Genomic DNA, 21,536 nt, shown 5'->3' on the forward strand with positions numbered 1-21,536 from the left:
GTTGCCTTTCCTCTCGTGTCTTCTTTCGAGATACCTGCAAGAGAAAGCATTTTAGATTCACATGCTGTGCACATTTTATAATCATTTTTATCAAAAGTTAACAGATACAGTCCGTCTTTCTCTCTTGCAGAAAGATACAGCTCTCCATCTTTGTAGATTCTGCACCTTTACTCATCATAGGATAACACCAGTTTCTTCTTAGTTATTTGAGAAACACTCAGCAAATTGTACTTTAAATCTGGAACAAAATAAACATTGTTTATAGTCAAGTTCAGGTTTCCTAGATACACAGTTCCGATCCCGGTTGCTTCCATTTCCTGACCATTGGCCAGTTTCACAGTGAAGCGTTGCTTCTCGAACGTAGAAAACAGTTCTCGACGTGATGCCATGTGTTGCGTGCAACCTGTGTCTACACTTAATGCGTTCTCCACGGATGATGTGGCTTTTAGTGACATCAAAGCCATATCTGGTTTTGCCTGGGACTGGGTACGACCTTTGCTTGAAGCCTCACGCTTTACAGAGCTCCCTCTAGCTCCTTTCTCCTGACGTGGGGTCTCCTGACGAACAGCGTTCTGAGCTACAGCTTTCTCCTCTGTAGCAATAGTAGTGGGGGTGCTTGATTCCTGAGCTTCATTCCCCCCATCAGCAACAGCCATTGCAGCAATGCTAGGATCATCATCAGCAACTGCAGCAACAGTCTCTTCACTTCCCTGTTGTGGCTCAAAGCTCCTCCCAGCTTTCAATGAGCTCTCAAGAATTTGGCTAGCTTCATCTTGGCTCTCCCCCTTTGGTGCAACCAACTCTCGGTCCTTGCTTCCCACCCCAGCTTCACAAGCTTTGCGGAGTGACTCCCAAGCGACCCTTGGTTCTTCTGCACCCTGTAGGACTGGCTCAAGATAAGCGTCCACATTTTCAGCCAAAATTCTCATCACACACTGCTTCAATTCACTTTGAACTGCAGCCTTCTCCCCCTGTGCTTGTACAGCAACAGGCTGTGGGGTTTGTACTAAGTCCCATAATTGCTCTCCCACCAGCAAGAATTCCATTGCAAATGACCATTCTAGCCAGTTTTGGCTATTCAGTTTCTGAGAGAACAGAGCCATCTTTAATCCCAAACTGCAGCTTTCTAGCAGCAAGCTGGAAAATCCAATAGTCTATTGGGCTGTTTACAAGCTGCTTGCACTTGGCAGTCAGCCCAGCTGCCTGGAATTTTCCCTTCCGAGAATCTGTAAACAACAAGCCTTCACTGCAATCCAACAACTCTTTGCTTGGAAAGTCCCTTTCCAACAGTTTGTTTACAACAAGCATCGCTGAAAAACCCAGCCTTGCTTTCGCTTTTGAAGCTTCTTTTCTCTCTTTGCTTTTTAAGCTAACCAGCTCATAAATTTAGCTCCAAAAGTACTCACGGTTCCGTCTCCAAGCAACGGCAGCTCTTATCAGCTCTGGAATGTGAAGTATGTGGCTGCTCTCCACTCTGTTTTATCCAAAACAGGAGCTTTTTTTCACCGTGAACCGAAGAAGTTTTCAATTCGCGTTCAGCATCCAGCCATAAATCAGCATAGCAGAGGTACGTGGATCGCTGCTTATCAGCAAAAAACAACGTCTCCCACCTGGTGCTCAGCCTTCTTAAGCACTTGTTGTAGCAACCATCGGGCTCCGCTACCAATTGTTGGTTTGCATGCCCCCTCCACAGAGGCTGGCCCCTCTCACTGTCCTCGGAGCTTGCTTATTGGTAACCTCCTCCTGCTTCTTCCCTAGCAGGGAAAAGGAGACAGACAGAAACGTCTATTTACATTCTTTTATTTCTGTCTACAGCACTAGAGAAAAACACGACCTTTCAGTTCAGTTCTTCTAGCAAGTCTGACAAACTTCCTGTACATGCGCACACGGAAGGTTTCAAATTACACTCTTCACAGAGACTTTTCCAGCCTGTGAACTTCCTGGGAAATTCTTCTTTCCCACAAATAGGCGCATCATGTGATGCCAACAATCTGGCTGTCTGCAGCTGTGATGTTTCCATATACTGACACAATCTGCATCAGTATACCCAACCAACTTAGGGTCTCTGACGGCTGGTAACCTTAATTTACAATTCATGGTACCCTTCAAATATCGCACCACCCTCTTTACACCTGCCCAATCATGCTCAGTGGGAGAATTCACTTTTCTGCTAAGAATACCCACAGCATTAGCTAAGTCAGGTCTACATGTGGTAACTAAATACAAAAGTTTACCAATCACCGACCTGTTGTCATTGTTGTCTGGCAACTGCTTCGAATCCTGCTGATTCTTCAGGAAGTCAGTAACCATCGGTGTAGCAACTGGATGTGCGTCTTGCATCTGCAAGTGCTCAATTAGCTCGTGGATCTTCTGTCTTTGGCTGAGAAGAAATGAGCCATCCTCTTCTCTTTCCACCTGGATCCCGAGGTAGTACTGGACATCTCCTAGCTCCTTGACCTCCACCTCTTTGCTAAGGTGTTTTACTATCTGTGTATAGTCTTTCTCACTTGCTGTGGCAATAATCAGGTCATCAACAAAAGCTAAGATATATGTCAATTGTCCATTATTTGACTTACTGTACAAGCACTTGTCAGCGTCGCCTTGCTTGTACCTAAGTTACGTCAGCATTTTATGCAACTTCTGGTTCCAGGCTCTAGCAGCCTGTTTAAGTCCATAAAGTCCTTTCTGGAGTTTGCACACTAAATGTGCCTCATGTGGTTTTACAAAACCTTTAGGCTGTTTCATATAAATTTCCTCAGAAATCTGCCCATGTAGAAAAGCGGTAGCAATGTCTATGTGTTTCACTCTCATTTTCTTGGAGGCTGCAATGCTCAAAAGCATTCTTACGCTGCTGTACCTCACCGTTGGTGCAAAAACTTCATCATAGTCTTCACCAAAACGCTGTGAAAATCCCTGTGCTACAAGTCTAGCTTTGTAGCGCTGCACTTCTCCTTCTGACCCCTTCTTAACCTTGAAAACCCATTTACTGCCAATGGCCTTCTTACCGGGAGGCAGCTCAGTGAGTGTCCAGGTCTTGTTTTGATGCAGTGCATCCATCTCCTCCTGTGCGGCCTTCCTCCAGAGACTGGCTTCAGCAGCTGGCATCTCCTGTATCTCTTCCCAAGTGGAAGGTTCCTGTGGAAACGCCGACCCTGCAAAGTAGGACAACCGTAATGGTGGGACACCTCTGTTGGTTCTGGACGAGCGCGTGACCTCTGGTTCTGTGACCGCATCAGCTTCCTCATCCTCCTCCAACGCAGGCATGTCCCCATCTGAGTCCTCCTCTTCGTCTCTGGTGCCGCCAGGGTTCTGGTCCTCTGCGTCTTCTGGTGCATCGCCTGTAGGGGGCGCTGTAACACTCGAAGGCAGATTATTACTTTGTGGGGTCTCAAAAGGGAAATATACAAACTCTTTTTTTTTATTTAAATGATATTGTAGTGGTTCAAGGGGTTGCTCGTGCGTAAGCCGGTGCCCACACCTGGCTGGGTTGCCTAAGTGAACCTTTTCTGTCCGGACAGCCACTCACCCGTGGCTTTCTCAATCGCTGGCAGAATCCGTCAGTGGGCATTTCTTAAACTTCTTCCAGCAAAGAAGTTCTTTCACGCCCAGTCTCCTCCTACTTTCCCTGCGCGGAAGACTTCTGCGCAAGGAAGGCGTAGGCAGCGGAGGACCCTTCCTCCCCCCGCTGGTCCCCGGCAAGGAGTCATGTGACTCCCTCTCAGATTCCCCCATCTGCCCCCCTTCTCCACTGGAGCTGAGCTGATTCCCTTCCCCAGAAGATGGGCCGCCTCTCCCAATCCCAGGACGCTCTCTGGGATCCCTCTGGAGCCCTCTCTCTCCCTCTGGCACTGATGGCAGTTCCCTGACATCCACCTCCTCCTCAGGACCCCTCCCACCCCCGGCACCATTTTCCGACACAACCTCCTCTCTCTCCTCGGCCGACGATGCGGGGAACCCCCTGAAAGAGCTATCATCCTCTTCTGAGGATTCAAAACCAGCCTCCCATCCGCTGGGATCTCTTCCCACTGGTTGAACTTCCCAGTCTGATTCTTCTCCCTCGGACACCTCCTCTCCCTCCTCTTCTGAGGCAGGAAAACCCACAAAGTCCCCTTCGTTGTCTGTGGGTCCAAATTCTTCCTCCCAAAATCTAGCTAATGGTTTGGGCTTATCCGGGAACAAATTGTGGAATTCTTCCACCAGATACTCGTCAGTGATTGATTCAGCTGGGACCCACGTGTTTTCCGACCGGGGTTCCCCCTCCCAGGCTACCAAGTACTCTACCTGGCGACCTCGCCACCTTGAACCGAGTATTTCCGTGGCTTCATTACAGTGTTCCCTCTCCTCGACCCGCGGGTGGGTGGTGACCCCTTGCTCCCGTCCCGGGAATTCCCGCCCCTCCCTGTACGGTGAAAGTAGGGACCTGTGGAACACCGGATGTATCTTCATGCTGTCAGGCAACTTGAGTTTAAATGCCACTGGGTTCACCTGCTGCATTACCTCAAAAGGCCCCAGCTGCCTAGGCTGCAACTTCTTGCACCCTCCCTTTAGGGGCAACCCTTGGGATGATAACCACACCCTGTCTCCCACCCGTATAGGCTCCCCCTCCCGACGGTGCCTGTCCGCCTGCCTCTTGTAAACTTCCTTGGCCCGCTCTAAGTTCATCCTGAGTTGCTGGTGTAAGACCTCCATTTCCTCCACAAATTGCTCAGCCGCAGGTACGCTCCATCCTTCCTCCCCCCCGCCCCGGGAATGCCCTGGGGTGACACCTGTAATTGGCCATGAAAGGGCTCGTTCCTGTGGACACATGTTCAGCGTTATTGTACGCAAATTCAGCCAAAGCTAATTTCTCTACCCAATCGTTCTGTCTCTCGCTGATATAGCAACGTAGGTACTGCTGGAGTATGCCGTTCGCTCTTTCGGCTTGTCCGTTGGTTTCCGGGTGCCTCGCCGTCGAGAAGCTCACCTCGACCTGTAGCAAGCTCATGAGTTTCTGCCAGAAGCGGGAAGTAAATTGTTTCCCGCGATCCGAGATTACCCTCAATGGATCCCCATGCAGTCTGAAAATGTGATCCACAAACAGTCTGGCTGTCTCCTCTGCCGTTGCTGCATGTGAGCACGCTACGAAATGGCACATTTTTGTCAGTAGATCGACTACTACCATGACCGCTGTCTTTCCCCTCGACTTGGGCAGATCCGTCATAAAATCAATGGACACCACCTCCCAGGGCCTTTCCGGTGTGGGTAAGTGTTCCAGTAACCCCGGGGGGGGGGGCAGCCCTTTCCCCCTTTGCCCTCTGGCATCGGTCGCACCCCCGTACATATTCTCTTACGTCTTCCCTCACCTTTGGCCACCAGAACTGCCTGGTGACAAGTAACATGGTCTTGTGCTGTCCAAAGTGCCCAGCTGTTGGGTTGTCGTGGAGTTGTTTAAGTACCTTCCCCCTCAAAGTCTCCCCCGGTACATACAGCGCCCCCTTATAGTACAATAGCCCTTCCTTTTCCTCGAACCCTCCATTGACTTCCCTTCCGTCCCTGAGTTCCCTGATTTTCGCCTGAGCAAACTCATCATGCCTGGTGAGCCCTGCCAGTTCCCGTTTCCCAACCAACGCTCCCCCACACACCCACCGATCCTCGGGGAACACGTGTCTGGTCTCTGGGGGCCCCTCTCCTTCCATGTACTCCGGTTTCCGGGAGAGAGCATCTGCCCTTACGTTTTCCTCTCCCGGCACATATCGGATCTCGAAGAAAAACGTGGCGAACTCCTGGGACCATCTGATCTGTCTCTGGTTGAGCACTCGCGCGGTCCGCCAGTATTCCAAGTTCTTGTGGTCAGTTCGGACCTGGATCTTGTGCTGCGCCCCTATCAACAGATGTCTCCATTGCCGAAATGCCGCATAGATGGCAAGCAGTTCGCGGTCATACACTGTGTAGTTTTGTTCTGACTTGCTCAGCTTCCTTGAAAAAAAGGCACACGGCATCCAGTTCTGCTTGTCCCCGGGCTGCCAAAGGACCGCTCCAATGGCGTGGTCGGACGCGTCCGTCTCCAGCCTCATGGGCTTCTCCGGATCCACGTGCAGGAGCTGTTCTTCTGAGGCAAACGCCCTCGTCAGTTTTTCAAAGGATTGTTGTGCTCCCTCTGTCCACGCAAACTTCTTTTTGCTACTAAGACAATCTGTTATGGGCGCTGTCAAGTGAGCGAAGTTCCTTTTTAAAATAATAATAATAATAATATTTATTGAGTTTCCAAAAATTTAAATTTAAACACTACAAACAAAAAAACAGAAAAAAGAAGAAACAAACAAATGAAAAACAACACAATATCATACAAAAACACTACAGAACTAACACATAAGACAGATAAAAACAAAACAAAAACCATTTAAAACATATTAAACAATTTCAATGTCATATCTTTCGTTCGCTTATTTTCACGACTTCCTCACACCTCCCTTTTTGTATTCCTCATCAATTAATTATTTCAGCAATTCCTTTCCATCTTCCCCTGTTTTCTATCCTATAATTATCTTAACACATTCTAACCTTATTTTGTTCCCTTTAATACTCTATTGATCTATTTATACTTAATTCCTTATAGCGTTTCTGCTAAAGCCATATAACTTCATTCCAACTGTATTCTTTTTTTAAAAAAAATTCTTTTTATTGAATTCTTGAAAAAATTACATCAAAAACAAAAAAACCGTACAAACATTAAAAAGATAAAAATAGAAAAGCAAAAAAAAAAAAAAAAAAAAAGAGAGAGAGAGAGAGAGAAAAGATAGAAAAGAAAAATCGAAATAGCACATATCGATATAGAGCAAACAAACTTACAGACATTTGACTTCCTTCCATCTCAGTTTAGGTTATGTAATCTTATAACCTTTCTGCAGTTGTATTGTATTGACTCTATACATCACAGGTTTTAAATTCCGTCCACTGTGACTTTGGTAATTCCCAAATTAACTTCAATATAACTTATAAATTTATTCCAATCGTTCTTTATCTTTACATTTTTTTGATGCCTAATTCTTTGTGTCATTCTCGCTAACTCTATATACTCAAATAGTTTCATTTGCCATTCTCTAACGGTAGGGATGTTAGAGGTTTTCCAGTTTTGCGCTAATAAAATCCTGGCTGCCACCGTTGCGTATTGGAAGAATGTTTGGTCTTCATTTTTGATCTCCTCTCCGATCATACCTAAGAGGAACGCTTCAGGTTTTTTGGGGAAGGTGTATTTCAGTATTTTCTTTAACTCATCATAGATCTGTCCCCAAAATCTTTTCACCTCGTCACAAGTCCACCACATGTGGAAAAAATTACCTTCTTTAGTTTTACATTTCCAGCATTTGCTGTCTCCGGTTTTGTACATCTTCCCCAGTCTTGCCGCGGTGATGTACCAACGATACATCATTTTCTCCATATTTTCTTGGAGGGCAGCACATGCTGTGAACTTCATATCTCTCTTCCAAAGTTTTACCCATCTGTCATATTCCAGGTTATATCCAAGGTCTCTGGCCCATTTGACCATGACTCCTTTCACCTCCTCATCTTTAGTTTTCCAGTCTAACAGTTGGTTATACATTTTGGATAGAAGTTTAGTATTACTTTCTAAGATTTTCACCTGGTATCTGGACTTTTTTTCACTCATCCCTGTTTTTTTATGCTCATACCACAGCGCGTTAATTTGATGAAATTGTAACCATCCAGCTAATTTGTCCTTCAACTCTTCATACGGTCTAATTTTCCACCCCCTTTCTGATTTAACTAGGAGATCTTCGTATGTCCATCTTTCACATTTCAAATTTGATTTTTTAGTTGTTAAGATATCAATTGGCGAGAGCCACCAGGGGGTATCTTTTTCAATAAGCTTTTTATTCCTGTTCCAAACTTCAAGTAACGAACCTCTAATGATATGATTAGAGAAGCCTTTGTGGACTTTTTCTTTGTCGTGCCACAGATAGGCATGCCAGCCAAATCTGATGTTGAAACCCTCTAGGTCTAGCAAATCTGTGTTTTTTAAAATGGCCCATTCCTTTATCCAGCAGAGGCAGGCGGCTTCGTAATAAAGCTTTAAGTTCGGAACTGCAAAGCCCCCTCTTTCTCTTAGATTCGTGAGGAGTTTGAATTTGATTCTTGCCCTTTTCCCTTGCCATATAAATTTAGCTAAGATTTTTTGCCAATTCTTAAAGCATGCCGTACCTCTAATTACCGGGATGTTCTGGAATAAAAACAATAATCTTGGAAGAATGCTCATCTTAATCACAGCCATCCTTCCAGTCCAGGATAATTTCAACCTATTCCAAATATCTAGGTCTTTCTTAATTTCTTTCCAGACCTTAGTGTAGTTATCTTCTACTAAATTTATGTTTTTCGGGGAGATCCATATTCCCAGGTATTTTACCCTTTTCGCCACTTTAATACCTGTTTTTAGCTCCAACTGGTTTTTTACATCTTCGGCCAGATTCTTTGTTAAAATTTTAGTTTTTTTTTAATTTAACTTAAACCCAGACAGTTTACCGAATTCCTCTAACAGCTCTAGGACATTGCTGGTGCTTTCTATTGGGTCCTCTAAAGACAGTACCAAATCATCGGCGTAAGCCTTTAATTTGTATTCTTTTTCTCCAATTCTTATACCTCTTATTTTTGATAAGTTCCTTATTTTATTTGCGATTATTTCCAACACCATAATGAATAAAAGGGGAGACAACGGACATCCCTGTCTTGTGCCTTTCGCAATTGTAAAAGAACTGGAGAGATTGTTGTTAATTATCAGTTTAGCCCTTTGGCCTGAGTATATTGCTTTTATACCTTCCAAGAACGGTCCTTCTATTCCTACTGTTTTCATACATTGTAATAAAAACTTCCAAGAAACGTTATCAAAAGCCTTTTCGGCATCGATAAAAATTAGCGCCGCAGGAATGTCTATCCTAAGATCTAAATACTCAATAATGTTTAGTATATGCCATACATTATCTTTTAATTGCCTGTTAGGGAGGAATCCCGCTTGATCTTTATGAATTGATTTCGTTAAGTACTTCCTGAGTCTGTTCGCCAAAATATCTGCGAAGATTTTATAATCACTGTTAAGCAGCGATATCGGCCTATAATTTCTTAGATCCATTTTTTCGGTATCCACTTTTGGTATTAGTGTAATGTGTGCCTCTTTCCATGAATCGGGGATCTTCCCTCTTTGTAAAATATCATTAATAACTTCACTAAGCACCGGAGCAAGATATTCCCCTAAGATCTTATAATACTTTGAAGACAATCCGTCCGGTCCAGGTGCTTTCCCAGGTTTCATCTTCTTAATGGCCTCCTTAATCTCATCCGTTGTGATCCTCTTATTTAATTTAGCTCTTTCTTCGTCAGTTAAGTATTCCCCTCTGCACTCTTCCAAGTATTTTTCTATTTCTGCATTGTCTTCCTCTCCTTTTTCATACAACTTTTCATAAAATTGGAGAAACCTTTTTTCTATTTCATCTGGGTCTTCTATTATCGTATCTTCCGATATTATTTTATTAATCACATTTTGCTTTTTGCTTTTTCTTAATTGCCACGCCAATTTTCTTAATTGCCATGCCAATATTCAAAATATTTTTGCTTCATGGATTTAATTCTCCATTCTACTTCTTGGTTTAGTAATGCTGAATATTGTGCTTGCAGCATTTTAGATGTTTGTTTAATCCTTTCATCTCCCGGGTTTATTATTAATTTTTTCTCGCAATCTCTTAGCTGAGTAATGATTTCTTCTTTCTTATGTTCTCTTAATTTCCTTCTGTAATTATTTTGTTGTATTAAAAAACCCCTTAGCACTGCCTTACTAGCATCCCAAACTATATTAATTGGTGTATCTTTGTTCAAATTTAGATCAAAATAGCTTTTCAGGGTACTTTTAGCCTTTTCAGTCACCTCCTCAATTTCAAATAAGTATTCATTCATCCTCCACCTATACGGTCCCGATGTTTCACGTTTTATTTCCAACACTATTGGGCAGTGATCAGATAGGGTTCTAGGCTGTATCTCACATTTCGTTATTCTTGTCGATAGTACTCTTGATACCCAAATCTGATCAATTCTGCCCCAACTCTGGTGGGGTTCTGAAAAATGTGTAAATTGCTTCGTTATAGGGTTTTTATGCCTCCATATATCAATTAAGTCTAAATTTTCCTCAAGATTGCTAAATGCTCTCGGGAGCTTCCCTTGATTCAATTTCCCATTTTTTCCACCTCTGTCCATTTCTGGCAATGGTACACCGTTCATGTCTCCAAGCAGGATTAATTTGTGGTTTTCTAATTCTAACAAGATTTGTTCCAATTTTTCAAAAAACTCTGCTTTATTTGTATTTGGGGCATAAACCGTTACCACATTGATTTTTTCCCCTTGATGGTTGAGTTGTATTCCCAATATTCTTCCCTCATCATCTTTGCAAATTAATACGGGGTCCCATTTTTCCTTGGCGTAAACAACTACTCCTTTTTTTTATTTACATCTGAGTTAATAAACTCCATCCCTAATCTTTTGTTTATCAAAATATGTTTGTGTTTTTTGGCTATATGTGTCTCTTGAAAACAGATCACATCATAGTTCTTATTTTTCAAAGCCTTCTCAATTTTATTCCTTTTAAGTTTTTCATTTAGCCCATTCACATTCCAGGACAGAAATTTCAACGATGGTGCTATTTTTAGCTTTTAGCTTTTATGTATCTCTAGTCGGGTTACCAAACTTATAATCTAGAACCTCTGCTCCCTGAGAGCTCCTCCTCTTCTGCCGCATCTTCTCCCACCACGGCTTCTTCCTCTTCAACTTCTTCTTCCTCTTCCTTCTCATCCCTCTCCCTTCCCCTCTCCTTCCTTCTTCTTCTCTCCTCCCTACCTCCCTCCCTGTCCCTCAACCTGATCTCAGCCTTACCAAGCTCCTTCTCATACCTTCTCAGAAATTTCTCCACCTCTTGAGTATCCGTCAACTTACATTTTTTGTCTTTATAGAAGAAGGCGATCCCTTCAGGGAACTCCCATCTGTATTGTATATCATTTCTTTTTAAAACGCCTACCACTTGCCTGTACCCTTCTCTTTTACGTAACAATCTTACTGGTATTTCTTTATAAATAATAATAGGCCTACCGTCGATTATTAATTTTTTTTGGTAGCTCGTTTTCAGAATTAAATTTTTCATCTCTATTGAGTTGAAAATCACTAGACAATCTCCAAGGAGTTTCTTTGACTTTATTTGTTGCGGTCTCATCTTTATTCTGAATGCATTCTCTATAGAGAAGGCTACCTCTTCTTCTTTTATTCCCAACCACTTGGATAATTCCTTGGTCATTTTTCCTTTTATGTCTTCATTCGTTTCCTCACCAACTCCCCTGAATTTTAGATGAAGCTGTTTCTGTCGCATTTCTGTCATAGCTAAATTGTCCCAAATCCTGTCTTGTGTTTTATTTACCTCTCTCATTTCCTCCTTAATTTTGTCTGTCTCTTTTTTCTGTTCTCTCATCTCTCTCTGCATTTTTTTATTAGATTCTTCAATTATTTTAGATTTGGCTGACAGTTCTTGAATCTTAACTGAAAGTTCTCCAACTGCCCCCTCTATCTTTTTATCAATCATCTCCTGCACTTCTCCTAATTTGCTTTCCATGTGTAGTTCGTTTTGTTTGAATTCCTCTTTTATTTTTAGCCATAGAAAGTCTAGATCTTTAATTTCTTTAGTTTCTTCTTGACGTGATGATTTCCTTTCCGCTGGGGTCCCTCCCCCCTTTTCCCCATCTCTTCCCGACATTTTCAAACAGATCTCTCCCTTAAAGGGCTCACAATCTTTTTTCTTGAATCTCCAAAAAAGGAAACGAAGATTCTTTTTTGTAAACTTCAGGTGGTTCCTTTTACCCAACTTTTTGAGATCAATTTCTAAACACACTTAGAAAAAACCGGGGGCTTAGCCTAGAGTCTACCGCTATACCAATACTATCATCTCACTTGATTCAATTACTCTACATATATACCTATGAGAGGGAGAGAGCAGACAAAAGTTCTGATTAATCCTTCCAATCTCGGAACCCAACAACAAATTTTAACCAATTGGCGGCTTTGGATATCCCACTGTAGAAACAGCTAAACAAATATTCAAATAATCGGATAACCCTGCTATATCTAAATAATTCTAAATATTGTCCCAGAGACTGTGAGAGTATTTTGGTAACAATATTAATTCCCCCTGAAATTATACTCAATTATAACCAAATAAACCAAATAGTTGTACCTCAGTAATTAAAATTATAGCCAACAATATATCCAAAAAGGAGAGGAAAAAGGAAAAAAGAAGAAAAGAGAAAGAAAAAGAAGAGAATTCAGTATACTTCAGGATTTGGGTTCCACCAGAGTCTTCCCATCCGAGCCTCAGCGATTCTGTTCTCTTCAGCCGCTTAACGGCTCAATCCAACATCCAAAAGAAAAGAGAAGATATAAGCCCACAGAAGATCTCTGGCGACGTACCGCTTATTTTAGTACTGTTCTATTAAGAAGACCCAAAAAAGGAAAACTGTAGAAATAAATGTCCAAATATTCAAATATCCAAAAATAAATGTCCAAATATCCAAAAATATCCAAAAAGGCAAAGAGGAGAAGCTTGGAATAAGCCTAGCAATCCGTATTGGGGGGGAGTTAGTGTGCTAATTAGTCCAGGTTTAGGCGTAATGAAAGAGAAAAGAAGAAAAAAGGAGCAGATAAATAATATACGCAAGGAATAAGTCTCTTTAAGAAATCTTTAGGGGGTTTGTACACACCATTCACTCTGTTTCCAATTCTAAAACGTCTATTCTAAAGTTTTGGGGTTTTTTTTTAAGTTTTGGCCGTCAGTTCTTCCCAAACTGTAAGCTTTTCTTAAATGGAGGACAAGAGAAACAAAAGGGGGGCAGAAAAAACAACGTAGGCGAGGTTAACTAGAAAAATAAAGTTCCAATTGGCATCTTCTTTTTTACTTGCGCTTTACAATATCGCCATAAAATTACCCTAAGCTCTATTGCCGTGGGTTCTCGATCTGTACTCACTCAGTCAGACTGATAAAAACTCCCTTCTTTATTCCTGCGACTTTGTAACCTGCGCCATTTTAAGTCCTCCACCGGATGGAATCCAAGTAAAAATCCAGAGACATCCAGGGTCCTCCCAGATCAATTCCAAATCCTTTGCTTTAAAAAGAAACTAAACACACTGGGGAATCCATTCTCATCTTTATGGAAGTTCGTCGCTTTTTTCAGCTGAAGCTAGAGGCATCACAACGCGGAGTCGGTGCTCTCCCATTTGCGCTCGCGATCTCGTCGTCCTCGAGTCCTCTCCCGTAGAAACAACCCGAAAGAAACGGCGAAACCGCTCCCACGCTGCTGGGTAGCCTATCCCCCAAGGGTCTCCCCCTTGGGATTTTTGGGGGGCGCAGTGCCCTTGCGACTCCCCCAAGCCTCCGCGTTGTTCAGAAAGCCCAAGCGGGACTTTCTGCGCTTCCTCACTGTCCGCGACCCAAACCGGAAGTCCCAACTGTATTCTAACATTCATTAATTTTACAATATTTCTATAGTCTTTAAACTTCCAGTCTTCTTCCACCAGCTCTTCTCCCTGGTCTCGGATTCTGCCAATTCTCTCAGCCAGCAAAAAGCAGATGATTCACAACAAAACTTAGGGGTCTGGCAGGGCAAGTCCACCTCCTTCTTTAGCATCCATTAATATCTTAAGTTTTACTCGGGGCTTCCTGCCCTGCCAAACAAATCTAGAGACGTCCCTCTGCCACCTCCTGAAACAATCCCTCCCATCCAAAGCTTGCAATATTTGAAACAAAAACAACATCCCCAACATCACAGCAACCCTCATCCCCACCACAACAACTCGGCCCGACAATAACCACTTCCAGTTTAACCCTGTTTCCAAATCCCCCTTCTCTTCAAGCCAACGTCCTTCACAATTGCCCTTGAAGAAATTCACATTTTCCTCGGGTAGGGCTCTGATCCTCAATTTCATCTGTTTCTCTTTAAGTTCAGTCATAACCAGTGTCGGCTTGAATTCATAAATTTGTCCTTGAATGGATGGGACTCTCTCCAGTTGAATTTTAACTTCAGCAGCAAGGGTTTTCTCCTTAACTTCATCCACAGTTTGCCGTATCAGGATAAATTCCTGTATCGATTTCTGGGTGGTTTCTATATTAGTATTCACAACATCCACTTTCATATTTATCACGTCCATTTTCTTGTGAAGTTGTTCCAGCGAGTCATTTATTTTCACTAATACAACCGCTAAGGCCTCTTCTGGCGACATTCCGTCTTTCACATCTGCCATAACACTCAATAAATTCAAAGTCAATCTCACAGTCTCACGGGTATTATCTTCCCGTTGGAAATTCCCAGCCCAGATCTTATGTAGCTGCCAGTTTCAAGAACTTCCACTAGAGGGAAACAGTTTCTATTTGTGTTGATACATAATATCCTCTTATAGGCACAGTTCAAACAACCCAAAACTAATTTCAGAGTTACTTTCACTGCTGGAGACAGTAGAAACAATGTATCTTCTCTTATACTAGCTGTCAATGAACGATCCAAATGCTGTCAATAAACATCCCACCAAACGTCGGACCTACTAGCAGCCCGTTCCCGGGGTCCGAGCGGCGGTATTTTGCCTCTCTTGATCTCTTCCGCAGGCAAACTCAGTCCACAACTTCCTCCCCCTCTTCTCCTGCCTCCAAGGGGGGGGGGAGATTATATTCTTTACTTATGGAAATTTAGTCTTTACAAAAGGCTTTCCAAGACTTCAGCTTGCAGCCTCCATTGCTTCCGTCTATTTACAAAAGGGGAAGGTGGACTTCCTGTATTGAACCTTCCCCGTTTCGATGCCAAATTAAACGTTTTTTAAAAATCCAATTTTCCCGATTAAGCTCTACTCACGGGTAGTTACTTTAGAGTCAAATTGTCCACAGGAAAAAGTCAGCGCTCTCCGACAACAGCTATGCGGCTTCGCTCCGTGGAAGAAGCAGACGATTCGAAGCACCGCGCCGCTCACCCCACGTCGCTCCGGATCCCCGAAATCGAGTTTCCCCACAAGTGGGGGAGGCACAAAAGGTGCCCGCCGAATCCCACGCTCACAGGCTTCTCCCGCCTGTGATTTTTTGCGGGTCTCCGCCTTTGCCGTGGCGGCCAGACCCAGATTCCCACGGAGCAAATTCCTCCCGATCAGAGGAATTCCGCCATTACCGGAGGCACCAACCCGGAAGTCAGACGGGAAATATACAAACTCTTGAGTCCTTTCTGACTCATCGGAAGAATCCACAACAGTGTTCTTAGTGTCTACTTTTCCATATTCATCAACATAAACCGCATGGTGTGCATCTGTCTTACCAGTTTGTTTTGTTTTTTTAAAAAGATATTTATTGAAATTTTCAAAAAAATCCAGAAAAAAGAAGAAAGAAGAAAAAAAGTTAAAAACACTCAACATTTGCAATCCTTATTTTCAATAACCTATTTCCACGACTTCCCCACGCCTCCCCTTCTTGTATTCCATTTCCAATTGTTAGTTCAACAAGTTCTTGTCCCCAATTTTTAACCTTATTATATTTAGTTCATTATTATATTTAATTCATTTTATGTATCCAATTTTACCTTATATACATCAGTCTTTATACGTCTATACTCCTTCTTAAAACCTTTTTCTAAGGTCGACCCAAATTCCCTTTCACGAATTCCCCATTTTTATACTAATAGCAAAACAGAATAAAAAGAATCAGAATATAATTGTACACCCTTTGGATTCCCAAACCCCACCCCCCCTTTCCCGGTTTCGATCCCCAACCAATGTCCATCAGACTATCTGCTATCAGCCTGGAGACCTCACGTCCGAGGCTCTTAATTCTCTCTCAGTTCCTCTCTGCCGGTTTATTTTGATATTCCTTTGTATTAAACACCAAATCTCGGAGAAGCTCTGTCCCAATAATGTCCATATTTCTTCCAGCCAGACCTCCATATTTAAAAGTGGAGCTCAAATCTTGTTTCTTAATCCTTTTAAATCCAAATGTCCCATAAGCTCCAGCTTCCACCTTGATCAAATTTGTAATCCATAGATCTTCAGATCTCCACAAGAAGAGATCTCTCCATTCTTCATTCTTCAATTCAAACCAGATTTTCATCATCCAGTTCTTATTTTCCTTTGTATCCATCTTGACAGGCCTCTGGCTCTCCTTTGCCATCTGCTGCATTACGGCCCCTCCTTCCTGTTCCTCCTGATCAACATATATCTCTATTTCCACTTCCTCAAGCTTCTCAGATTTCTTTTCTTGTTCAGCTGCATAGACTTTTTGAGTCAAGTCCTTATCCAACTCAGTAAGTTTATTTACTGTTGACTTCAAAGTTGTGACACTTGTAGCCAAAACATCACTTTGCTCTTGCAACTTTCCCAGGAGAAAAAAAGCCTTGTTCAGCTCAGCCTGTATTTTTCCACTTGCAGCCATTCTTGTAATGTCCCTGAACCCCCTCTAGAGGGATTCTGGTTATTTAGTATTCCTTCCAGTTCCAACCCAAAAGTCAAGTTAACTTGTTTCAGTTCTTCTTTGTTTCCAACAATTTATAACTATATTGTAACAAATATAACCAGCAAAGACAACAGAAACAAAGTTCTCTATTTCCCCCCAACTTTGACAGCTAGTTTGACAGCTGTCAAAATCTTCTATGTCTCCTCAACAGGCTCTCTCTCGTGGATCACTCCCGGGTCCCGGGGGGGGGTGGCACTTCAGCTCTCCAAATTAACTCTTATCCTCCAGCAAGATTGCTTATACTGCCAAATCGTGCAATTAATAACTTTATCCAATAAAAAGAAGATGTTCTCTCGACCTTAGTTATCTAGTCCTTGCTTCAAGCTGTTTACAAGGCGGGGAGACGGACTTCCTCTTTGCGCCTTCCCCGATCGTGCCGAATTTAAACAAAAATTTTCCTTTTATAAATCCAAATTCCGTATTACTCACGGGTTGTTACTTTTAGTCCAAATTTTCAAAGGAAGAAGTCAGCGCTCTCCGACCATGGCATGCGGCTTCACTCCGTAGGAGAAGCAATCGACTCTCAGCACCACGCCGCTCCCCGTCCCCCGTTCCGTAGCCTTTAAAAAGGCTCCTTCTCGGGTCTGGGGGGGGCACAAATGGTGCCCACCGAGTCTCCAGGTCCACAGGCTTCAGCGCCTGTGGTTTCTGAGGGTCCCCGCGTCGCCGCCGCGGCAAGACCCATCTCCTACAGAGCCGATTCCCTCCGGAGCTTGGAGGGAATCCGCCATTGGTCGATGGCGCTAATCCGGAAGTCCCCACATTTTGGAAGCTTTAAAGCCTCAGCCTACAGGAACATGAACATGAACAGCGAAGCTAGACACATAATTTTGAGTGGACTTAGTGATAAGCAGCTGTCATTAATAAATAGTACAGATGATGCATCTCAATTCTTAAGAGATATTGAGCGCGTGTATGGAGAATCTAGCATAAACTGCTTCAGAAACTTGGTGTGTAAATTAACCAGATTGAGGATGAATTCAAAAGAGGAATTCACAGAGCACATCAACAAGTTTACTGAGATTATTCAAAGAATTGATCTGACTCCCAAAGCTTTTGATGAAGATACAAAGATAGCATTTTTGTTATCATCACTTGGAGCACGCTTTAGCGCATTTGTAAGTTTGATGGACCATAGACAAGGTCTGACTTTTAAAGACTTGATTGGTTATTTAAAAGAAGAATGCATAGATAGAGCTGAATCTCCAGTGAGAAATGCTAGAAGCAAAGACAGTAATTATGCATCTAGGCAATTTACAAAGTCGAAAGAGATGCCTAAGAAGGTGATTTGTTTCAATTGTAACAAAGAAGGACACATTGCAAAGAATTGCAGGGCTCCTAAAGCAAAGAAACCCCACCCCTTTCACCCAAAAAGGGAAAAGAAGGGGAAATGTGAATGCACATGGTTACTGCAAGAAAGGAATTTAGCTGTCCAGAATCGTGAAAATAAACGTAATAAATGGATTTTAGATTCAGGTGCCAGTTCACACTTTTCATATAAAAGGGACTATTTTAATGAGATAAATGAGATAAATGATGAAGAAGGATCTGAAATTGAAATTGCAGATGGCGACATTGTTAAAGCAAAAGGTGCAGGTTCCATGAGTCTGAAATGCAATATAAACAATGAATGCATTGAGAACACAATCTCTAGAGTTTTGTATGTTCCAGAGCTGAGCTGCAATTTAATCAGTGTGTCCACTTTGGACAAGAAAGGTTTCCAGATCACATTTGGAAATGGTTAATGCAAGGTGACTAAAAATGGCAAAGTGGTTGCTCAAGCAAAGCTAATAAATGGTGTATATGAGCTTGATCTTTCAGAGAACCAGTCTGCAAAAGTGGCACATTCCAGCGAGAAGGATGAAGCAGATCTGGACCTATGGCACAGGAGGCTTGGACACAGAGATACCAACGTCATTCTGGATCTACAGAAAAGAGATCTTGAAAGAGGTTTGCAGGTAAAGCAGAGCAACAAAGCTCCAGCAAAGTGCATAAGCTGTATTACTGAGAAGGCTGTAAAACCTTCATTTCCACGTTGTACAGAACAAAGAAGCAACAAAGTGCTTGACATAGTGCACACTGACATATGTGGACCCATGAATGTTCCCTCACTGGGAAAGAATAGATATATTTTAATATTTCTGGATGACTTTTCAAGATTTTGTGTTGTGTATTTCCTCAAAAAGAAGAGTGAGACAGTGGACAAGCTCCAGGAATACATTGCCATGGTCAAGAATAAGTTCCAAAGAGCTCCAGCTGTGTTAATGAGTGACAATGGAGGTGAGTACTGCTCAAATGAAATGCAGGCTCTCCTGGCCAAAGAAGGAATTGCACACGTAACCACAATTCCTTACACACCACAGCAGAATGCCATAGCTGAGAGAAAGTTTAGGTCCATTATGGACATGACAAGGTGCATGCTAAAGGATGCATGTTTGCCACAGAAGCTGTGGGTCGAAGAAGTGTACACGTCGGTCTATTTGCAGAATAGACTGCCAACTAAAGGTGCAGAGCGCACACCATTTGAACTTTGGCATGGGAAAGCTCCCAATCTGTCGCACATACGTGTGTTTGGAAGTCCGTGTTACTTCCACGTGCCCAAGGAACACAGACACAAGCTTGACTCCAGGGCAAAAGCAGGTATCCTTGTGGGATATGCTTCTGGAGGCAAAGGATACAGAATTTTGGACTTACAAACTGGTAAGACAAATGCACACCATGCGGTTTATTTTGATGAATATGGAAAAGTAGACACTAAGAACACTGTTGTGGATTCTTCCGATGAGTCAGAAAGGACTCAAGAATTTGTATATTTCCCTTTTGAGACCCCACAAAGTAATAATCTGCCTTCGAGCGTTACAGCGCCCCCTACAGGCGACGTACCAGAAGACGCAGAGGACCAGAACCCTGGCGGCACCAGAGACGAAGAGGAGGACTCAGATGGGGACATGCCAGCGTTGGAGGAGGATAAGAAAGCTGATGCGGTCGCAGAACCAGAGGTCAGACACTCGTCCAGAACCAACAAAGGTGTCCCACCATTACGGTTGTCCTACTTTACAGGGTCGGCGTTTCCACAGGAACCTTCCACTTGGGAAGAGATACAGGAGATGCCAGCTGCTGAAGCCAGTCTCTGGAGGAAGGCCGCGCAGGAGGGGATGGATGCACTGCATCAGAACAAGACCTGGACACTCACTGAGCTGCCTCCCGATAAGAAGGCCATCGGCAGTAAATGGGTTTTCAAGGTTAAGAAGGGGTCAGAAGGAGAAGTGCAGCGCTACAAAGCTAGACTTGTAGCACAGGGATTTTCACAGCGTTTTGGTGAAGACTATGATGAAGTTTTTGCATCAACCGTGAGGTACAGCAGCGTAAGAATGCTTTTAAGCATTGCAGCCTCCAAGAAAATGAGAGTGAAACACATAGACATTGCTACCGCTTTTCTACATGGGCAGATTTCTGAAGAAATTTATATGAAACAGCCCAAAGGTTTTGTAAAACCACATGAGGCACATTTAGTGTGCAAACTCCAGAAAGGACTTTATGGACTTAAACAGGCTGCTAGAGCCTGGAACCAGAAGTTGCATAAAATGCTGACGCAACTTGGGTACAAGCAAGGCGACGCTGACAAGTGCTTGTACAGTAAGTCAAATAATGGACAATCCTCATATATTTTAGCATTTGTCGATGACCTGATTATTGCCACAGCAAGTGAGAAAGACTATACACAGATAGTAAAACACCTTAGCAAAGAGGTGGAGGTCAAGGAGCTAGGAGATGTCCAGTACTACCTCGGGATCCAGGTGGAAAGAGAAGAGGGCAGCTCATTTCTTCTTAGCCAAAGACAGAAGATCCACAAGCTAATTGAGCATATGCAGATGCAAGACGCACATCCAGTTGCTACACCGATGGCTACTGACTTCCTGAAGAATCAGCAGGATTCGAAGCAGTTGCCAGACAACAATGACTACAGGTCGGCGATTGGTAAACTTTTGTATTTAGTTACCACATGTAGACCTGACTTAGCTAATGCTGTGGGGATTCTTAGCAGAAAAGTGAATTCTCCCACTGAGCATGATTGGGCAGGTGTAAAGAGGGTGGTGCGATATTTGAAGGGTACCATGAATTGCAAATTAAGGTTACCAGCCGTCAGAGATCCTAAGTTGGTTGGGTATACTGGTGCAGATTGGGCTGGGGATAATGCTGACTATAAATCAACAAGTGGTCATGTTTTTATGTTCGGGGATGGACCTGTTGCATGGGGCAGTTATAAACAGAGCTGTGTAGCATTATCTTCCACAGAATCAGAATACGTTGCAGCAACAGAAGCCTGCAGAGAGATCGCCTGGCTTGATCAACTCATAAAGGACTTTGGGTTGGTGAGAAAAGGGCCTGCCAGCTTGCTGGAGGACAATCAAAGTTGCCTGAAGCTGACGCAGAGTGAGAATTTCCTGGCCAGAACAAAACACATTGGGGTTAAATACCACTACATACGCCAGATGATCCAGGATGGAATAGTGGAACTATCCTACTGCAGCACCAATGAGATGACTGCTGACATCCAGATGAAGCCCCTACCAAAAAAGAGTTTCCAGAATCTACGTGTCAAGCTGGGACTCTGGGTGGTTGAATAAAGTTGTTTATGTTTTGTGTATGTTGTATTGCCTGAGAAGGGGTATGTGGGATGTCAATAACAGTCAATAACAACATTCCTAGAGTGTACATGTTTAAACATGGGGAGGGATGTCTGTCCAGCAAGCAGGTAAACTTCCTGGGGACGGACTTCCTCCGCATGTGACCAGAGGTGGGTGTGGCCTCACCTGTGCAGGTAATGATAAAAGCACAGGGCAGGCAGCCATTCTCTCTCTTGCTCTCTTGCTCTCTTGCCTCTCTCATCTTCATCTTCTGAAGGAGCAACATGCCCTCTTGGCTCTCAGCCAAGAGAGGACTAAGGGACTATCTTGCCATAAGATAGATTCTGAATGTATGTAAC

This window comes from Podarcis muralis, chromosome W (assembly GCF_964188315.1).
Source record: "Podarcis muralis chromosome W, rPodMur119.hap1.1, whole genome shotgun sequence".
NCBI classification, from domain to species: Eukaryota; Metazoa; Chordata; class Lepidosauria; order Squamata; family Lacertidae; genus Podarcis; species Podarcis muralis.